General features: G+C 43.2%; 1 non-coding gene across 1 annotated transcript; it reads right to left on the reverse strand.

Annotated features, from left to right (window-relative positions):
- Positions 1-6,110: 6,110 nt before the first annotated feature.
- LOC131741934 (U6 spliceosomal RNA) lies at positions 6,111-6,217 on the reverse strand. Its single transcript, XR_009331286.1, has one exon. It is a non-coding gene; the product is annotated as a U6 spliceosomal RNA (small nuclear RNA).
- Positions 6,218-20,025: the final 13,808 nt, after the last annotated feature.

Consider the following 20,025-nt stretch of genomic DNA (forward strand, 5'->3'; position numbering starts at 1 on the left):
TTAGGGCCAAAGTCCAAATGTACGTATTATTAATCTTGATAGTGCAAAGCTGTGGCTGATGGGATCTGGAAAGTAGAAGAGGAAGACCAGTGGTGAGAAGTAAAATAGGTCTGAATATCCTTACCTTCTACAAAAAAAGACCCAAGAAATACTTTTGATGCTTATAAAACAAGAAAATGCACTTTAAGATACCAGGTGAAAAATCTGTTTCCCAAATTTTGCTCATATGAGCTTTACCATATCTTATACAACATGTACTATTATTTATTAAAATTTTCTTTTATTTGAAATTATCTCTTAAGCATAATCTTCATATCACTGTGAAGTAGGAAAAGCCATTATTTTTGCCATGAATAGGAGTTATTTATAATGGCAGTAATTTGATTTAATTTAAACATAAAATTTAAAATAACATAATAAAAATGTATCAAAATAACTTATAAAAATATATACATGATAAGTAATTCCTTTCTGAAAAGGATGGCTCTCTTTGTGATGATATAATAATCAAGAGTTAGCTTGGTGGTGTCAGCAAAATGGTAGAAAGCTGGGGTAGCTACACTTAGACAAAATAGGCTTTAAGACAAAGACTGTAAGAGACAAAGAAGGTTCTAATGATAAAGGGATTATTCCAACAAGAGGATATATCATATGTAAATATTTGTACACCCAACATAGGAGCACTTACATATATAAAGCAGATATTAACTGGCCTAAAGGGAGAACTAGACCACAATACAATAATAGTAGGAGACTTCAGTATCCCACCTTCCACAATGGATAGATCATCCAGAAAGAAAAGCAACAAGGAAATACTGGACTTGAACCATACTTTAGACCATATGGGCCTGACAGACATATATGGCACATTCCATCCAACAGTAGCAGCATACACTTTGTTCTCAAAACCACATGGAACATTTTCTAGGTTAGATCATACGACAGGTCACAAAACAGGTTTTAGCCATTTTAAGAAAATTGAAATTATACCAAATATTTTTTTCTGGCTACAGTGGTATGGAACTAGAAATCAGTAAAAGGAGGAAAGCTGGAAAATTCACAAATATGTGAAAATTAAAAAACACACTTCTGAACAACCAATGGGTCAAAGAAGAAATCAAAAGGGAAATTTGAAAAAAAGAATCTTGAAACCAGTGTACAAGGAAACAACATATCAAACCTATGGGTTGCTAAAAAATTGGTTCTAAGAGGAGAATTTACAGCAATAAATGTATAAATAAAGTAAAAAGTAAGATCTCAAACAACCTAACTTTACATCTCAAGGAACTAGAAAAAGAAGAACAAATTAAGCCCAAAGTTAGCAGAAAGAAGAAAATAACAAAGATCAGAGCAGAAATAAATGAACTAGAGACCAGAAAAACAATAGAAGAGATTGATGAAACTAAGAGCTGGTTTTTGAAAAGATAGAAAAAGACAACCCTTTAACTAGACTAAGAAAAAATAGAGAAGACCAATAAATGAAATCATCAATGAAAGTGGAGACATTACCACTGCTACCACAGAAATGCAAAGAATCATAAGAAACAACCATGAATAATTATATGCTGCAAAACTGGACAACCTGGAAGAAATGGGTTGATTCCTAGAAACAAACAACCTATCAAGGCTGAATCATGAAAGAGAAAATTGGAACACATTGATAATGAAGGAGATTGAATCAGTAATTAAAAAAATTTCCCAACAAAGAAAAGCTCAGGATCAGATAATTTCAGTGAGCCATCTGTTTCAATTCTACCAAACACTTAAAGAAGAATTAATGCCAGTCCTTCTCAAACTCTTAAAATTGAAGAGGAGGTAATACTCCCAAGGAGTATTTCACAAAGAAAATACCTGTAGAAGATACAAGAGTAAATGAAATCCATGGCTTTCAGGAAGTGCAGGCCAGGAGCTGGAAGCATATCAGGGTGGGCCAACTAATTTCCACTTTCTCTAATTCTCCTCCCTCACCCTTATCCCTGTTCTCAGCCTGTCTGCTTCATCATTATTTCTCTGCAGACATTCTGTTCTGACTCGCAGTGTTCATGGCTAATGGTGAAAATGTCAGAGCTTCAGAATTTACACACCCTATGATCAGATCTCCCATGGGGATTCATGACATCTCTGCATTTCAGTTCCAAATTCTTACAAGAGAAACTATCTTATTGGCTCAGTTTGGCTTTATTGGTAAACCCGAACCCAAACATCTACCACTATGCAGGTGGTGCTGGTGGTTATAGCTTTGCAGGCATAAACAGAGCAGACAGTGGGAACTGGAAAAACACTCCAAAGTGCACCACGACATCTCTGTATATTACTTAGGTATCTGCATAGACAATATTGATGGCCCAGGGCAATCTGGGCAACTTTCCATGTGTTTTCTTAAAATTCACTTAGCTGATTGGTGACTTATGGATTGTAGAGTGATGGAGAAAGTCTGGTGATTTGTGCTTACAGCAAAGAAAGCTGTGTTTGAATATTTAAGCTGTGTCAGTATGAGGCAGAGAAAGGCATGATTTAAATGGTGTTATGAAGATAATTTTAGCATTTGCCGTTGTACTTAAGTAAAAAGAATAACCTTTGTTTTTAGAGGATAAGGAAGAGATAAGTACAGTTTTCAAAAATTGATTTTTTTAAACTTTAAGGATTGAGGTTTGTTTTTATTGCCCTTATTTCAAGGTCAAAAGGATAGAAGAATTTAGAGCAGTTGAGAGGTGTGAAAGTCAGTGCTTTTTGAGAAAATATGACTATTGAAGACAGTCTTAAAGACAAAGGAAGAAATCAGTTTATTATGTATGTCATGAGTGGTTAATTCTAAGTATGGGAGAAGGAAAGAAAGATTGCTGAAAGGTAAGAAAAAATAAATGAGGAGTGTGAGAAGCCTATTTGGCCCAGTTTAAAAGAATAAATAAAGGGAAGGAAAAATCAATACAGGTTTATTCCTCCAGTTCATCTGGAAGAAAAATAAAAATTGGTGAAAATAGCCAGAAAGTTTCTAAAGAGAAAGAACAAGGAGAATAAAGTGTTTCTCCTAATATAAAAATAAACTGGAGAGCTACAAGAATTAAAGCCATGTGGCACTGGTCAAAAACCTAAAAAATATATCAAACAAAATAAAGAGTCCTGAAAGAGACCCTAAAATTAAAAAAAAAACACCCCAAACTTTGGGGGCTTCCCTGGTGGCGCAGTGGTTGAGAGTCCGCCTGCCGATGCAGGGGACTACGGGTTCGTGCCCCAGTCCGGGAAGATCCCACATGCTGCAGAGCAGCTAGGCCCGTGAGCCATGGCCGCTGAGCCTGCGCGTCCGGAGGCTGTGCTCCGCAACGGGAGAGGCCACAACAGTGAGAGGCCCGCGTACCGAAAAAAAACAAAACAAAACAAAACACAAAAACTTTGAAAATAGGATACAGGAAATATCACAAATCAGTGATGAAATAGGATAGAGGGAAAAGGTAGATCCTTGATTTACATTATATGCTCAAATAAAATCCAGCAAAAAGGAACAAATGGAAACAAAACAAAAGAAAGAAGTAATAGTTTTCGATAAACTAGTAGATGGATTTTAGCTGAATTTGGGTGGGGAATGACTTCCTTAAAGGAAAAGCAAGGGAAGAAATCACAGTTGCTCAGCCTTGCTGTGTCCCTCTACCCAGGGGAGAGCTAACCAATCACAAAGTGAGAGCTGACTTTCTTTCACCTGCAGAAATTGTCTCCTGAAATAGTCAGGTCTGGGTTAGCAGGATCAGGACCTGATGGCTCAAAACTGTTTCTCACACTGTGATAAGTAGAACAACTGCATCAGAATATCCCGAGATAAACTGTTAATGAAGGAATCAAGGAAGGAAGGAGGGGGGAAGGAAGGGAGGGAGGAAAGGAGGGAGGAAGACAAAATATTTTTAAAAAGATTAAAAAGAAATTTAGATTCTATCTTAAACTGAATTAAAGTCTCTGGCAATACAGCTCAGGACTCTCTGTATTTTAATCCACATTTCAAACACAATAGCAAGTTTTGAGAATTATTGGCTTAAAAGAAATATTACTAAGTGGACTATAAGGAGAGTGTTTTAACAGCGGTGTTAGAACATTCCACAGCACCCCTACTGTGACCTCCCAAGGATGCCCACAGAAAGGTGTTGGGTTCTGGTTAAGGACAAGGCAGATTCTCTGCCTCTGACCCCTCGACCTACACCTCATACCCCCTGCCATTCCGTCTGGTTCACAGCAGGCAGTTGGCACATTTGCTCACAATCAGTGGGTAAAAGTGCAAAAGAGAAATCTATATCGTATCTAGAAGGATTTCCCATCACTTGCAGAGAAAGAAGCTATCTGCCATTTGTTACCACTGGCTTTGTGAACAAATTCCTGTTGACTAGGTCCAAAACAGAATTGCCTCATGCAATCTTCCTTTCACCGTTCTTCTAAGTTTGAGAGGTTAGAAAGCCAGACACTATATTTTCCAGGCTTCTTTGCTGTTGGAGGTAAGGGATGAAAATTAGGTTCTGCAAATTGGATTGACTCACATGATATCCAGATCCTAGGAGCTTGGTGAAGGCTGTCTTCCCATACACTCTACTGGTAAGCCGGGGGCTCTGCAGCACCTCCCCAGTATACTTTCTCGCAGGTTCTCAGGGTGGAGACCAGTGGCTTGTTGATTTGGGGGGAACACCAGGGTGGTCTCCGAGGCGGTAGTTCTTCTGGTGGGTCAGATCTACAGTGTTCTGACAACCAAGATCCTGGAAGTCCAGCCTAGAACTGCTCCGTTAGGATCCACAGTGACTGTGTAAGCACCTAAGACCCTATATTAAACCTATATTAAACCCCTATATTAAACCCCTTCCTGCCTAAAATATGCAGAGTGGCTTCTGTTCTTACACCAAACTCTAAAGGACAGAACACTAAAGAGTGTCAGGGGGCTTCCCTGGTGGCGCAGTGGTTGAGAGTCCGCCTGCTGATGCAGGGGACACGGGTTCGTGACCCAGTCCGGGAAGTTCCCACATGCCACGGAGCAGCTGGCTTCGTGAGCCATGGCCGCTGAGCCTGTGCGTCCGGAGCCTGTGCTCCGCAACGGGAGAGGCCACAGTGGTGAGAGGCCTGCGTACCGCAAAAAAAAAAAAAAAAAAAAAAGAGTGTCAGGGATTCACCTTTAAATGTCCTGATCAGGTTTAAAAATGCCAGTTTCGGGCTTCCCTGGTGGCGCAGTGGTTGAGAATCCGCCTGCCGATGCAGGAGACACGGGTTCGTGCCCTGGTCCGGGAAGATCCCACATGCCGCGGAGCAACTAAGCCCGTGAGCCATGGCCGCTGGGCCTGCGCGTCCGGAGCCTGCGCTCCGCAACGGGAGAGGCCACAACAGTGAGAGGCCCGCATACCGCAAAAAAAAAAAAAAAAAAAAAAAAAAAAAAAAAAAAATGCCAGTTTCACTGAAGAATGACCTCAAAGAAGCAGAAACAATTATTAATTTTATTATTTACTCTTAAATAAATGTCTTTAAAATTTTCTGCATGATGAAATGAGAGGTAGGCATAAGCAATTCTGCATGCTAGACTGTGTTTCTCTAGAGGAAAAACGCTTGTAAGGTTGTTGAGTTGTGAGATGAACTAGTTACTTTTTCATGAAACCTCATTTTTACTCTTAAGTAACAACTGACAGATAAAGCAAGGTTATTCAGATTTGGGTATTGGCAGATATTTTCTTAAAAATGCACAAAATAAATATGTCATTGCAAGGAAAACTACTTGGTAATTGTTGCTAATGACACAATTTGAACTTCAAAGCAAAAATTAAAATTTTGGGAAATGTGTGTCCACCACAGTGGCTTGACGTTTTCTCAACTTAAAGACGATTTTTTTTTTAATGTTCTAGTCTTTTACTGGATGAATGTTGATAACAATAATTTAAAGAATTGTAAGCCCTTTCTAAATACATTGAATAGACATTTACAGTTTGCTGTGAGGAGAAGAAGAAATGAGTAAGGTCATTGTTTTTGAGAAGTTTATAATCTAAGAGGGGAGGTATGTACTATACATTATGTAAACATGAGGACTGAGTAACCGTGATGTACAGTGGAACTTGATAAGTAGCGTAGAACAATGTCTGGGGAGTTGAGACGGGCAGAAAAATATGGAATGCTTCACGAATTTGCGCGTCATCCTTGTACAGGGGCCATGCTAACCTTATCTGTATCATTCCAGTTTTAGTGTATGTGCTGCCAAAGTGTGCACTAAAGACTTTTCTGATGACATTGGTGGTGAAATTACTAAATACATTTTTTCCTATTGTAGGATGTAATGGAATATGTTAAAACCTGGGAGGTCTACATAACTCAGCAGCCAGTGCTTTCCAAATGGTTAAGGGATAATGTTACAAAGCCATGCATGGATAAAGATCCATTCAAAGTGCAATAGAGACCAACAGATTTTAATGTAACAGAGAAGGAGAAGTTCACTGATGTGTTTTCAGATTTCACAGAGCAACTAAACTTTAAGAACTGTCACTTGTCAAATTTCAATGTAGGATCAGAGAAGAATATACACGATTATTTGAAAAGGCTATGTGTCTGTGAGGGTGGATTTTCTTCATGTACTTCAACCAGAGCAATGTCTTGAAATAGATTGAATGTAGAAGCGGACATGAGAATCTAGGTGTCTTTTATTAAGTTCTATACTAGATATGCAACAATTTAAAACAAGGCAATTATTCTCATCAATTTTCTGGTTTGGAAAACGATACTTTTCATAAAAATATGTTATTTATGTTAATATATAATGCCTTTATTATTGCTATTTTAATACATAAAGAAATACTAACATTTTTTTTTTCAATTTATAATACTATAAATATTGAATCTCAATATGGATCTTCAATAATTTGGGGGTGTAAAGGGGTCCTATGAACAAAAACCTTGAGAACAACGGTTTTAGTGTGCAATTCAATACCACATGTCACCAGGAGGTGGCGCCACGAGCATACAGTGCATGCTCCCCAGCCCTGGCTTAAATTTAAGGCTTCGAGGATGGTCCCAAACCTGCAGGGAGGAAACAAGCACAGTTTAGTGGCAGCACCTCCATTAGTGAGTGCTGGCCCATCTGCACCCGACCTTGAGGCTGGAAAGCATCTCTGGATTCCCAGATGTTAAACGAGATCAGACTTTTCTCTGAAGGAAACCCTTCTACTTCTCTGGCCACTCTTTGCACCAAGAGAACGATTTCTTACTGTGAATATCAAGTTACTGTGAGACTTGGCCCTGGCTTTATCCTTCACTGTCTGCAAACTCAATTTCTCTCACTAAATTTACAGAAGCAGTTCTCTGCATGATAACTCACAATTCTGTAGCTATCATATACATAGAAGTGCCAATTTCCTAGTATCATGAAAAAGTATATGATAGAGTATATATTCATGCAGTGTGTTCCTTGGGAAATTTGTTCTGAAAAATCCACATCATTCCAAAGATGTAATGCGTACCACCTGGAATGTAATTGTTATTATTGTAGGCTAAACTTTGTAAGGTCTCCATTCCTAATCATCCAGCCCCATGTGCAATGTCCTAAAATGTTGATGTTTCCCCTCCATGTATTGATGTCAGTGCACTCAGAGATCATCCATCCCTTCTAACTTACAGTTGCTCTAAACAGTGAAATGTGAGGATATCACTCTACTGAGCTTCAGTTCTGGAGCAGAGCCACTTCCTTTACTGACCCTTTTTCTCTGTTTCCTGTTCTGCATCTGAATCCCCCTTTCTGTGCTGGTTCAGGTTCACTTCTTTGTTCCTCCTGATTTTCATTCCTCTGCTTTCCTCAAGGGAATCCCTGTGCCTTGTGCTGACTTAACACCCCCTGGCCTTGCTCTGGATGACTCACACTCACTGCCCTCCACCTACCACCAGATGAGAAAAGGCAGTGGCTCTTTCTTCATTTGCAGAAGAGGAACCCCATCTATATCTGGCATGTATAGAAGAGAGTATAATTTCCTGGGGTAACTCACTTATCACAGTCCCTTCTACTCTGCCTTCCAGAGAGCCAGGTAAACTAGCTTGACCATCAATGCCAGAGTTGGTTGATATCCAAGACCAAATCTAGTGGGCTGAGAATTTCTGGGGGCTTCAGTTTCTGGAGTCTTCTCAGCCTCTGGGCTCTGGTTTCCCTTCCTCCCGGTTCTGTTCTGTCCCATGATGTATGAACCTCAATACCTTCTTTGTGTTTTACCAGAAGCCCGCCCGCTCAAAGCACTGGTGAGCACTGTGCACTTATGGGACACTTTGGGGAGTTCACAGGAGGACATGGATAGAAATCATTGCCATGGAGTTGCCATGGAGTCGTAAGCTTTACCATTTTCCTTTGCCAGATCCCCCCTCACGTGGTCCCAGCCACCTCCACCTTGCTTGCTCTTTTCTCCCCATCCTTCCTTTGCTCTCATCTCTCCCTTGTCTTCCTGAATCATAAGGACTTTTCCTTCTTTAGGAAGAAAGGCTGCTTTTGCCTTCCCTTCTGCGGCTTGGTCCCAGGAAGGACCCCCTCCTTTAAGGTGTCACCATTCATCCTGGTATATATCAAGTTATATTCAGAAAAACAAAACAAAACAAGAGAAGCTCTTTTGGCTAAATAACTGATGACAATTTTTCTACCTCATTATTATTTTAGCTTGCAGCTTCTATTAAATTGGGATCCCACAAGCAGACCTCAGTTCAAGAGTTTTCACGAGAGTGGTTTATTTGGGAGGTGGCAGTGAATGGGAGGAAAAGCAACAAAGCAGTAGAGCACTCACAGATGAAGGTGCTGGAACATTCCTATACAAGTCTTTATGGGACACATGCTTTCATTTCTTCTGGGAAATGCCTGGTGGCAGAATGGCTGGGTCATATGCAAGATTTAGGTTTAATTTTTTAGGAGATTGACAAACGTTTCCAAAGTGGTTGTAACCTTTTACATTTGCATCAGCTGTGTGTGTGTGTGAGGGATCCAGTTTTCCAGGATCTGTATGCTGAAAATTACAAAGCAGTGCCGAGAGAAATTAAAGGAGCCAGGTGCGTGTTCGTGGGTTACAAGGCTCAAGGGTGTTAAGGTGTTCATTCTCCCCAGACTGATGTACAGATTCAACGGAGTACTGATCAAAATCCCAGAAGGCATTTTTAGGAGTAAAAATTGATAAGCTGATTTTAAAATTCATATAGAAATGCAAAAGACCCGGGGCAGACAAAAAACTTTGAGAAAAGAACAACAGAGTTGAAGGGATAATTTGACCTGATTTCAAGAATTCTCATAAATATGGGCAATGTTTAAAAATTCTGAGGCCCAGTCCATGCTGCAGATGGTTTAAATCTCAGTCTCTAAGGGTGGGGCCCAGCAGCAGGAGGTTTTGAGGCCCCCTAGCTAATTCCTCTGTGCAGCCCACACTGAAAATCCCTTTTAAAAGATTCTTAAGTGAATATATTTCATGAGACCACTAGGGGGCATCCTAAGCTCATGACTGTCAGGGAATTGCCCTTCCATCTAGGCTGTCACCCTGACAGCCTAATTTTTTCAGATAATCCGATAAGTGGGGGGAAGGAGGAAAGAATAAAGAAAATAAGACCGATGGTCACTGCCTTTGGTAGTACTTTAAAACATGCATTAAATATTCACAGAGCATGGGGATTGAGAATGCCTTTATCGGTTTTTGATTCTGTGTCGATGGCATCTTGGTGTGAAAAGGAGTACCTGCTACTTACAGATCTGGGTGGCTGATAGAATTTTAGACTTAGCCTGGCATTTGAAACCTTATCAAACGTGGTTCTAGTTTAAACTTCTATGCTCTTCTGAGCTCTCCCAGACCCCTACATAAACCCTCTGTTTCAGCCACCCTGAAGGGTGGTAAGGTCTAGTGTAATCACCTTTTTCCAAACTTGATGTCCAACTCCCTTTGACCTTTGAGTTCCCTGGACAGAGAACGCTCAAGTTGCCCGTGCCCAGGTCACCCTCTGGTTCCCTCCAGCCCTCAGGGACCCCTCCCTCCCCAGAGCCCTGTAACACCTCATCAGGACACTCACTGGGACCTTGTTACAGGACACCTCCTGTAATTTTGAATTGCTTCATACCTTGTCTGATTGACCATTTCAGAAAGCTCTTTGAGTCCTGGGACCCCACCTTTAATTTAATAACCGTTGGTAGTGCTTGCATGTAGATGGTGGATTGACATTTGCTTGATGAAAAATTTTGTTGTGATTAGTTGATCTTAAAGTGAGCTTCCTGAGAAAAGGGCAGTTTTTACCCTAGTGCTTAGCATCCTTCCTAGAACAGTGCGGGCCCTTGATACATGAACGTTGCCTTGAGATAAATGTGTCCACGTTCAATATTTCCTTGCTTTAAGCTGAGTCTTTTTTCTCCTCCTCCTCCTTTTTCTCCTTCTCTGAGTTTTAAAAAGACAGCTTGGTGCAATCTGCCTCTGGGCTGCTGTGTTTCCTTCCCTCTTCCTGCCTCCCCTCCCCTCTCCTCTCTTTCTAATACGTGTACATCTGCGGTAGAATAAAAAACATATGTTTGGTCTCTGCCCCCAGTTTCTGGCACAGAGCTTCCAAAACCCTTGTAACTTCCTGAGTGACAGGGATGCTGGGAGCATCTTTTGTTCTACTGTTGGGTTTTTGACCCCAGTTCCTGACATGGAACTCCTGAATTCCTTGGATTTCTGGGGTGATAGGAGCATATTTTGTTCTAATGAGGTGGCTCTGGGTGGGCTCCCGGTTGGCTTCAGGATGGAGGCTGGTCACCAGAAAGACAAAGACATGATTAGAAGCTTGGGACTTTCAGCTCCATCCTCCATCCTTCAGGAAGGGAGACTGGAGATTGAGTTAATGATGGATCATGCCTACATGGTGAAGCCTCCATAAAAAAAATCCCTAAACTGTGGGGTTCGGAGAGTTTCTGGGCTGGTGAACACATCCACATGTGTGAGGGTGATGCACCCCAACTCCACAAGGACAGAAGATCCTGAGCATGGGACCCTTCCAGACCTTGCCCTATGTACCTCTTCATCTAGCTGTTCATCTGTATCCTTTATCATATTCTTTATAATAAATGAGCAAATGTAAGCATCTCCCTGAGATCTGTGAGCCATTTCCACAAGTTAAGGAACCTGGGAAGGGTTGTGGGAACCTCACATCTACATCTGGTTGGTCAGAAGTACAGGTGGTGTGACGACCTTGGGAGTGGGGACATCCTTGTGGGGCTGGTTCCCTAACTGTGGGGTCTTTGCTGATTCTGGGTAGTTAGTGTCAGAATTGAATTAAATTGTAAGACACCCCCTACAACTGAGGTCGGGAGAATGGAGGTTGTTAGAAGAAAAACCCTGCACATTAGTGTCAGAAGTACTGTGAGAGGAGAAATTGTTTTCCTCGAGCTTTTTTTATTAACACATTAAATGACAAGACTGAAGTAGTGATAAGCAGAATAGTCGAGATACTTACAACTCTGATGCAGTCTGCATGTAGCTTGATGTTATTGGTGACAGAGTCACAGGAACCACCAATGCTACTCTGGTTTATCAACTGACATTCACGATTGAAAGCAAGGAGATATTGAACAAAATGTTAAATTGTGGTAGAATTCAGTGAACATAAAGATGTAATTTCTCAGGACTTCCCTGGTGGCACAGTGGTTAAGAAGCCGTCTGCCAATGCAAGGAACATGGGTTCAATCCCTGGTCCAGGAAGATCCCACATAACACAGAGCAACTAAGCCCATGTGCCACAACTACTGAAGCCCGCGTGTCTACAGTTGGTGCTCTGCAACAAGAGAAGCCACCGCAATGAGAAGCCTGCGCACCGCAACAGAGTAGCCCCCACTCGCCGCAACTAGAGAAAGCCCGCGCAGCAACGAAGACCAAGTGCAGCCAAAAATAAATAACTTAAAAAATATGTAATTTCTCCCCATATATGCTCAAGAATCCTCTCCATTCTATCTAGAAACCTCTGGTGCCAGGGGAGAGGTCTGTGGTCTCCCAGGTTAAAAACCTCTCTTGCAGCACAATATGTTGAGTACATATTTTTCTTTCATGGTCAAATGAATTCTCTTTTAATTTTTTTTTTTTTTTTTTTTTTTTTTTTTTTTGCGGTATGCGGGCCTCTCACTGTTGTGGCCTCTCCCGTTGCGGAGCACAGGCTCCGGACGCGCAGGCCTAGCGGCCATGGCTCACGGGCCTAGTTGCTCCGCGGCATGTGGGATCTTCCCGGACCAGGGCACGAACCCGTGTCTCCTGCATCGGCAGGCGGATTCTCAACCACTGCGCCACCAGGGAAGCCCTCTTTTAATTTTTATTAAAAAAAATTCAAATCTTCAGAAAAGTTTCTAGGCTGCTACCTTTGAGTATAAGGTCACATGGGAAACCTGAGGCCAACGTCGGTGGTTCTCAAACTTAAGCATCAGAATCACCAGGGCTTTTCTCCTAGGACTGCTGATGCAGGTGTGGGCTGAGAGTCTTCATTTCCAGCAAGTTTCCAGGCGATGCTGATGTTGCTGGTGTGGGATGCTTCTTGGAGAACCACTCCCTTATAAGAGTTTGGCCTTCTGACACGGCGAGGGCTGGAATTGGGTGAGTGACCAACTGGGAAGGAGAGTTGGACACAGTCCAGGTGGAGCAGGAAGAGCTGCTGTGTGTGCTTGTGACATGAGGGGGTTTTGGGGGAGGGTAGCAGAGGGGATGGGCTACATGTGCCACTGGAGACAGAGCCAGGTGGCAGGTGACTTGGATGTCCCACCTTACTTTGCCAGCAGCTGGGGCTGTCACCCTCCAGCTTGCTGACATTGTCTGGAGCCAGGACTTCCACCTGCATCACCTGTGCCCCTGCACACAGGGAAAGTGGCACCCTCAGTGGCAGTGTCTACCCATCGGGGTCCCTGAAGATATTCCCAACCTCCCTGTTCCCACACCCACGTGCTTCCAAGTGGCTTGAGAGCCTGCCGCCCACAGCAGGGACCCACTCACTGCATCTCACTTTAAAAGCCACCTCAACCTTTCCTGTCTCACCCTCTCCTCTCTCTCCCCCCCTGCTTCCTGGAATCACCTTCCAAATAAAATGACCCGCTTCCCAGTGCTTGCCTCAGGGACTCTTTGGGGGAAATGCAACCGAAGATGTGCATTCAAATCCTGGCCTGCCCCTCACTCTCTGGGTGCCCCAGGAGTGAATCAGTCTCTCGAGCTCTGTTTTTGCATCAGAACCTTGGGGACCACACTGCCTACTTCCCAGTTATTGCCAGGATGGATTAACATCATATTCAGGAAGCACCCTGGGCCAGTGCCTGCAGTGGGTACAGGAGCTCAGGAGCATTTAGTACCCTCCTCCCTTGAGACTGGCTGCAACCTGGGAGGAAGGAGGAAGAAAGCAGAGGAAAGAATTAATTTGTCAGATTCGTGAAGCCCGCAGGCGCGGGGTTCGCATCCCTGCAGTGATCCGGTGTGAGCGTGTGGGTCGCGGCTCCATTCCCCGAGGATGCAGCTTTCACTCTTAGAGAATCGGACTGACAGTAAAAACATGCATGGTGGCCTGGCATGCTTTGAGCCATCCTGCTTCTGTCCTGGGATTTAAAAATCCTCATCTGCATCACCTTCTCCCACAAAACATATTAGGTTTCAGCTGTTGAGTTTTGAGTGGGGAAGATTGCCTCATTGGTCATCTGACAACACGCCCTTGCCTTTTCCCTCATCTTACTTCAGGAAGTGGGTTTGCCTTTTTTATTTTTTATTTTATTATTTTTTTTCCTTTGACATCTTTATTGGAGTATAATTGCTTTACAATGGTGTGTTAGTTTCTGCTGTATAACAAAGTGAATCAGCTATACATATACATATATCCCCATATCCCCTCCCTCTTGTGTCTCCCTCCCTCCCACCCTCCCTATCCCACCCCTCTAGGTGGTCACAAAGCACGGGAGCTGATCACCCTGTGCTATGCAGCTGTTTCCCACTAGCTAGCTATTTTACACGTGGTAGTGTATATATGTCAATGCTACTCTCTCACTTTGTCTCAGCTTACCTCTCCCCCCTCCCCGTGTTCTCAAGTCCATTCTCTATGTCTGTGTCTTTATTCCTGTCCTGCCCCTAGGTTCATCAGAACCATTTTTTTTTTTTTAGATTCCATATATATGTGTTAGCATACGGTATTTGTTTTTCTCTTTCTGACTTACTTCACTCTGTATGACAGACTCTAGGTCCATCCACCTCACTACAAATAACTCAATTTCATTTCTTTTTATGGCTGAGTAATATTCCATTGTATATATGTGCCACATCTTCTTTATCCATTCATCTGCTGATGGACACTTAGGTTGCTTCCATGTCCTGGCTATTGTAATTAGAGCTGCAGTGAATATCTCTGTTCTTTCGGATGATGGGAGACGACCACTGAGCAAACAGAATTCTTTTTTATGTGATAAAGATTATGAAGGAAATAAAACAAGGCCGAGGGCTATCACCCCCATAATTCGAATGTTGGTGCATTTAATGTTGTCCCAGAGGTCTCTGAGACTGTCCTGAATTCTTTTCATTCTTTTTTCTTTACTCTGCTCTCTGGCAGTTATTTCTACCATTTTATCTTCCAGCTCACTTATCCGTTCTTCTGCCTCAGTTATTCTGCTATTGATTCCTTCTAGAGTATTTTTAATTTCAGTAATTGTGTTGTTCATCACTGTTTGTTTGCTCTTTAGTTCTTCTAGATCCTTGTTAAATGTTTCTTGTATTTTCTCCATTCTATTTCTGAGATTTTGGATCATCTTTACTATCATTACTCTGAATCCTTTTTCAGGTAGGTTGCCTAGTTCGTCTTCATTTATTTGGTCTTGTAGGTTTTTACCTTGCTCCTTTGTCTGCAACATGTCTTTTTGTTGTTTCATTTTTTTTTTCTTTTTGATGGGTAGTGCTGTATTCCTGTCTTACTGGTTGTTTGGCCTGGGACATCCAGCACTGGAGTTTTCAGGCAGTTGGATAGAGCTGGGTCTTGGTGCTGAGATGAGGACCTCTGGGAGGCCTCATTCCGATTAATATTCCCTGGCATCTGAGGTTCTCTGTTGGTCCAGTGGTTTGGACTTGGAGCTCCCACCACAGGAGCTTGGGCCCAACCTCCGACCTGGGAAACAAGGTCTTGCAAGCTTCATGACATGGTAAAAACAAGAAAGAAACAAAGGAGCAGTACAATATCAAAGAATAAAAATCAAAATAAGGGCTTCCTTGGTGGCGCAGTGGTTAAGAATCTGCCTGCCAATGCAAGGGACATGGGTTCGAGCCCTGGCCTGGGAAGATCCCACATGCTGTGGAGCAACTAACCCTGTGTGCCACAGCTACTGAGCCTGAGCTCTAGAGCCTGCAAGCCACAACTACTGAGCCCACGTGCCACAACTACTGAAGTCTGCACACCTAGAGCCCATGCTCCGCAACAAGAGAAGCCACAACAATGAGTAGCCTGCGCACTGTAACAAAGAGTAGCCCCGGCTCAGCGCAACTAGAGAAAGCCCGCGTACAGCAACAAAGACCCAACACAGCCGAAAAAATAAAATAAAAAAATAAATTTATAAAAAAAATCAAAATAAAATTAGAAAGATAAAATATATATTAGGAAAAATAAAAATGTAATTGAAACAACTGCAAGGAGGTAAAATAAAACCACAACAGAGAAAAAAAGGTGGGAGGAATAAGCTAAAAGGAGAGAATAAAGTATAAAGAATAAAATAAAATTAGAAAAATAAAAGATTTATTAGGAAAAATAAAAATATAAAAGAATCGACAACAATGAATCAACAAGGTAAAACCAAACCCCAGTCTAAAAGAGGAAAAAAGAAAAGAAAGCAAAAAAAACCCAAACAAACCTTGGGTATGGGGGTGGAGTTTAGGCGGGGGTGGAACTTAGGCAGGGGTGGGGTTTAGGGTGGGGCGGGACCTAGGCGGGTGGGGGTGTGACGTTTGAGCGTGGGGCGGGGCCTCTGTTTAGGACCTGCAAGGAAGGCGAGAGGCAGCACGTGGAAAGGCGGGCCTCAGGAGTGTGGAGTTCCGGAGTGTGGGGGTAGGGCTCTGAGTGAGGGTGTGTGGGTGGGGTTTAGGCCCAGTGCAGTTGGAGGGGGTCTCAGAGTGGGTCTCCGAATGTAGAGGTAGGGCCCTGGGTGGGGGTGTAGGGGCGGGGCTTAGGTTCTGCATGGCAGGAGGGAGGCTCTGAGGGCAGAAGATTAGGCCAAGGAGCCCAGCAGGCTCCCCGGTGCCTAAGTGGACAGGGAAGGCACTGGCCATGTTCCCTTCTGTTCCTTTGTGCCCCTCCCCCACCATCTCCCCCAGGGTCTCCCCCAGGATCTCCCCCATTGCCGCTGGACCCCTAACCGTGGGTGGGTCCCTCTGGGTGTAGGAACTCCTCCCCTCCCCCAGCCACCCCTCAGGGGTCCCCTCCCAGAGGTCTGGCCTTTACTTTTGCTCCCCCTTACCTCCCTCCCACCCCGTCAGGACCCGCACGGCTGGAGGGGGCCTCGGTGGGCAGAGGATCAGGCTCAGGATCTCAGCAGGTTCCTGGGGGCCCAAGTGGGCAGGGGAAACCTGGCCACACTCCCTTTTGATCCTCTGCCCTCCCAGTGGTTCCCCAATTTCCCCCTTCTGTGGGGGATCCTTTCCCCTTCCCCAGCCACCCCCTGGCCTCCACTTCTCCTCCCCCTTAACCCCCCATGCCCCACGTCCTACCTGGTTGCTGGGGGTTCCTCCCATCCCCTTAGGAGTCCATGGTCCCCCACCATGCCTGGTAGATGTCCTAGTTGTGAGGAGATGCGAATTTCGCATCCTCCTAGTACACCATCTTGACTCTGCTCCTCTGCCTTTTTTATTATTTTGATCATTTTATAGCAGAAGTATTCATGAGATGCCTGGCATTCACTGATTTGTTTGACCTGTGGCCTTTTAATTTATTTATGGTTTGGTTAACATTCTGTAAAATTAAAAAAAAGAAATAAAAAAATCTTTAAATTAATGTCAGAATTCCTCCCTCAGCAAGCCTCTCCCCTCCCAGCCAAAAACACGATGTTGAAACAGAGTTGGACAAGAGGCACCAATGGGGAGAGAAGATCAACAGGGGCTACCTCTTCCCTCTCCACCTACTTGTTGTGAATTTTCATGCAGGCTCTGTCAGTGAGGATATGTTTCTAAGTACATTTGCTATAGGCACATGCATCTGGGGACAGAAGTGGAGGGAGACAGGTAGACAATACGAAGAGAGCATGAAATGCAAGAAAAACCAAAACAAACACACATTTTGAGTGGCAAATCAATTTTTTGTAATTAAAAATGCTTTAAAAAGACAGTTTTTATGAGTTCAAACGGAAAGGAGAGCACCTTTCTTCTGAGAAAATTTTACACGTAATTTGAGCTGTGGAACTGTGGACACCAAAGTGAGCTTTTATCTTCCATTTCATTCCTCAATTCTGTCTCAGCCCACAGAGCCTGTGTGAGCCAGTGCCGTGTGTCTCTCTGGCTCCTGGCAGAGCAATGGAATATGACAGCAGGTCAGGGAGATCAGCGCCCATTTTAAATAGACGGATGGAATTTGAGATGCAGATGATTAAAAGCTAAGAAGCTGAGGTGAGCCAGTTATTCCGTTGATGGGTCACAGCAGCCTGTTTCCTCAACCACAGTAGACATCAAGCTACTTGTGGCCAGGATTCATACCTGGTACATCGTGAGTGTTTGCACAGCACCCCTGGCCCTTGAAAAGATCTTTTCTTGTGTAAATACTTTTACCTTCAGATTTTATTGCATAACATCTTTGCTATATATAATGTGTGTATAAGCAAGATGTCAAATATCAAATGTATACATGTGCATACACACACAGTGAAAAGAGAAAGAGAGAGAGAGAGAGAGAGAGAGAGAGAGAGAAACGCTTAAACACAGAGCACAAACATTTGCATAGAATTCAGCTGGCCAGAGGAGTTAGTCTCTAAAAGTTTGTGAATGGAGTATTGATAAAACCAATGTTTGCTTTCAAGAAATTTACTGTGGTGATAGATTAATTATCTAAGAATTTGGTAGTATTGGGGTTGGTGATTAGAAGCAGAAAGGATAGTTTGGAAGCTCTTGGAAATTGTCTGGGTGAGAAATAAGGAGAGCTTACGCAGCACCAGGAAGAGACGTGAATTAACCTGTTTGAGAGACATTGAAGAAGTTGGGTGACCGTGACATGGCAGGTCCGCGTGCGAGGGGATGAAAGAAAGGAGTCTAGAAATGCCACATCTGTCTATCCATCTCTGAGTCAGGACCTCATTAAAAGAGTACCACACCCAGTTATTTATAGTGTTGGAAAGTCCTCCAGAGAAATGCTCTGTGTCCTCCAGCCTCTGCTATCCTAATGTTCCTCATGCTGTCTGTTCCCACAGGTGATAGCACTTCTTCCTTACAGGCAATTGGTGTGAAAGCTCTGGTTTTATATAAAAGTAAGAGGGCAGCCTTTCACATTGAATGTACTCTGTTTAAGATGGAATTTGGGTTCACTTTATAATATCAGCTGAATTATCTCGGAAGGAGAGAAGATGGCCTCCTCATCTTTGGGATGGGGAGATGGTGCTTTGGAGCACACAGAAGATCCTAACTGTAGCCCCCAAGCTCTCCAGGGATGGCAGGACCTAAGGAGTGTCAGCATGAATGTCTTTGAAGGCTGGGCAGTAAGCACTGTGGTTTGGGGATTAGAGGAAAAGAGCCCCAGTGGTCCAGCTTGTGGTCAGTGGGGTGAGCACTTGAGAGGGACCAACTTGTGGTTTTCCTGAGCCAGACTTCTTTCTTATTTTCTTGATGTAATATAAGAAAATCTCTGGGTTCTCTATGATCCAATAGATGGGGTGAGGGAGCCCCAGTAAGGACTGATATTGGATGGACATCTTACTGGTGTCAGTAAATGGAAGCTGGGAGCCAGGCTTAACTTGTTTTAAAGAATAAATAAATAAGGTGATTCATCTACTCAAATACTGTGGGCCACAAATACCTGTTACAATGATTAAAATGCAGGGCTCTGCATTTTTATTGGGCAAATTTTTTAGAGGTGTTTACTATAGCTGATTTAATTGGATTTACCTTGCTGTGAAATTCTCAGCTTCCTGGGCTGGCTGATGCAAGAGTGGAAATCTACTACTGTCAGTGCCGACAGTGGCTTGGGAAATACAAGATAAGTTGTGGGTAATTTTTTTGAACTTGTTAAAGGTGTATATGCCTCTAAGATCAGTTCTTTATGAGCCTCATCCATGGTAGTTCCACGCCTGTTACACCATTCTGAAGATTAACATTGGGCATCCCTACATTGGTATAATTCCTGTGCTGGGAGGTGCAAAGGGAACAGGGTGGGACTCATCGTTGGAGGTGAGGACGAGCCCACACATGAGTCTGAAGCATATTTTGAGCCTAAGTGTAGGTCATTGAACAGAACAGCCACACGTTATCCAGTGAAACCTGAACGGCCAAACCCAGGACACCAGGACACTCAAGATGCAGGGATGGCTTAGTCTACATGCACGCCAAGGGCACTGCCACGTTTCCTTCACCTTACCTTAGGAACGCCTCCCATTTGCTCTCTCTGAGAACATCTGGGGTTGCAAGAGACAAATCTGAGCGCGCCCTGTTCCCCTTGGAAATTACTCTCTTTTAAGAATTCCCCTTTTGCGTGTCTTCTGTATCTTTAAACCAGCACCTAATTTCATTAAGTCAAGAAGTGCCTTTTATACCTCATTATCTATGGAGGGTCTGATATGTTTCGGACATTCCTGTGGGACTGATGAAACACAGAGTCTGTTTGTAAATGTTTGAGAGACTGCCCTCCCCATCATAAACTCATGGCCTGATTGTATGTAGGACTTTCATTTAAAGAGCTCATTTCAGCCTTACCTTGTCTTGTATGGTTAGTATGATCACCTCTGCCGAAGAGGAAAGCTACTTTCAGATCAGAAATAAACAGGAAACATTTTCTCTCTCTCTCTCTCTCTCTCTCTCTCTTTTTTTTTTTTTTACTGAAAGAAAAAAACATTTGACAACTCCTTTTCCCTTTAATTCTTTA

The sequence above is a fragment of the Kogia breviceps genome, chromosome 14 (genome assembly GCF_026419965.1).
Source record: "Kogia breviceps isolate mKogBre1 chromosome 14, mKogBre1 haplotype 1, whole genome shotgun sequence".
In the NCBI taxonomy this organism is placed as follows: domain Eukaryota; kingdom Metazoa; phylum Chordata; class Mammalia; order Artiodactyla; family Physeteridae; genus Kogia; species Kogia breviceps.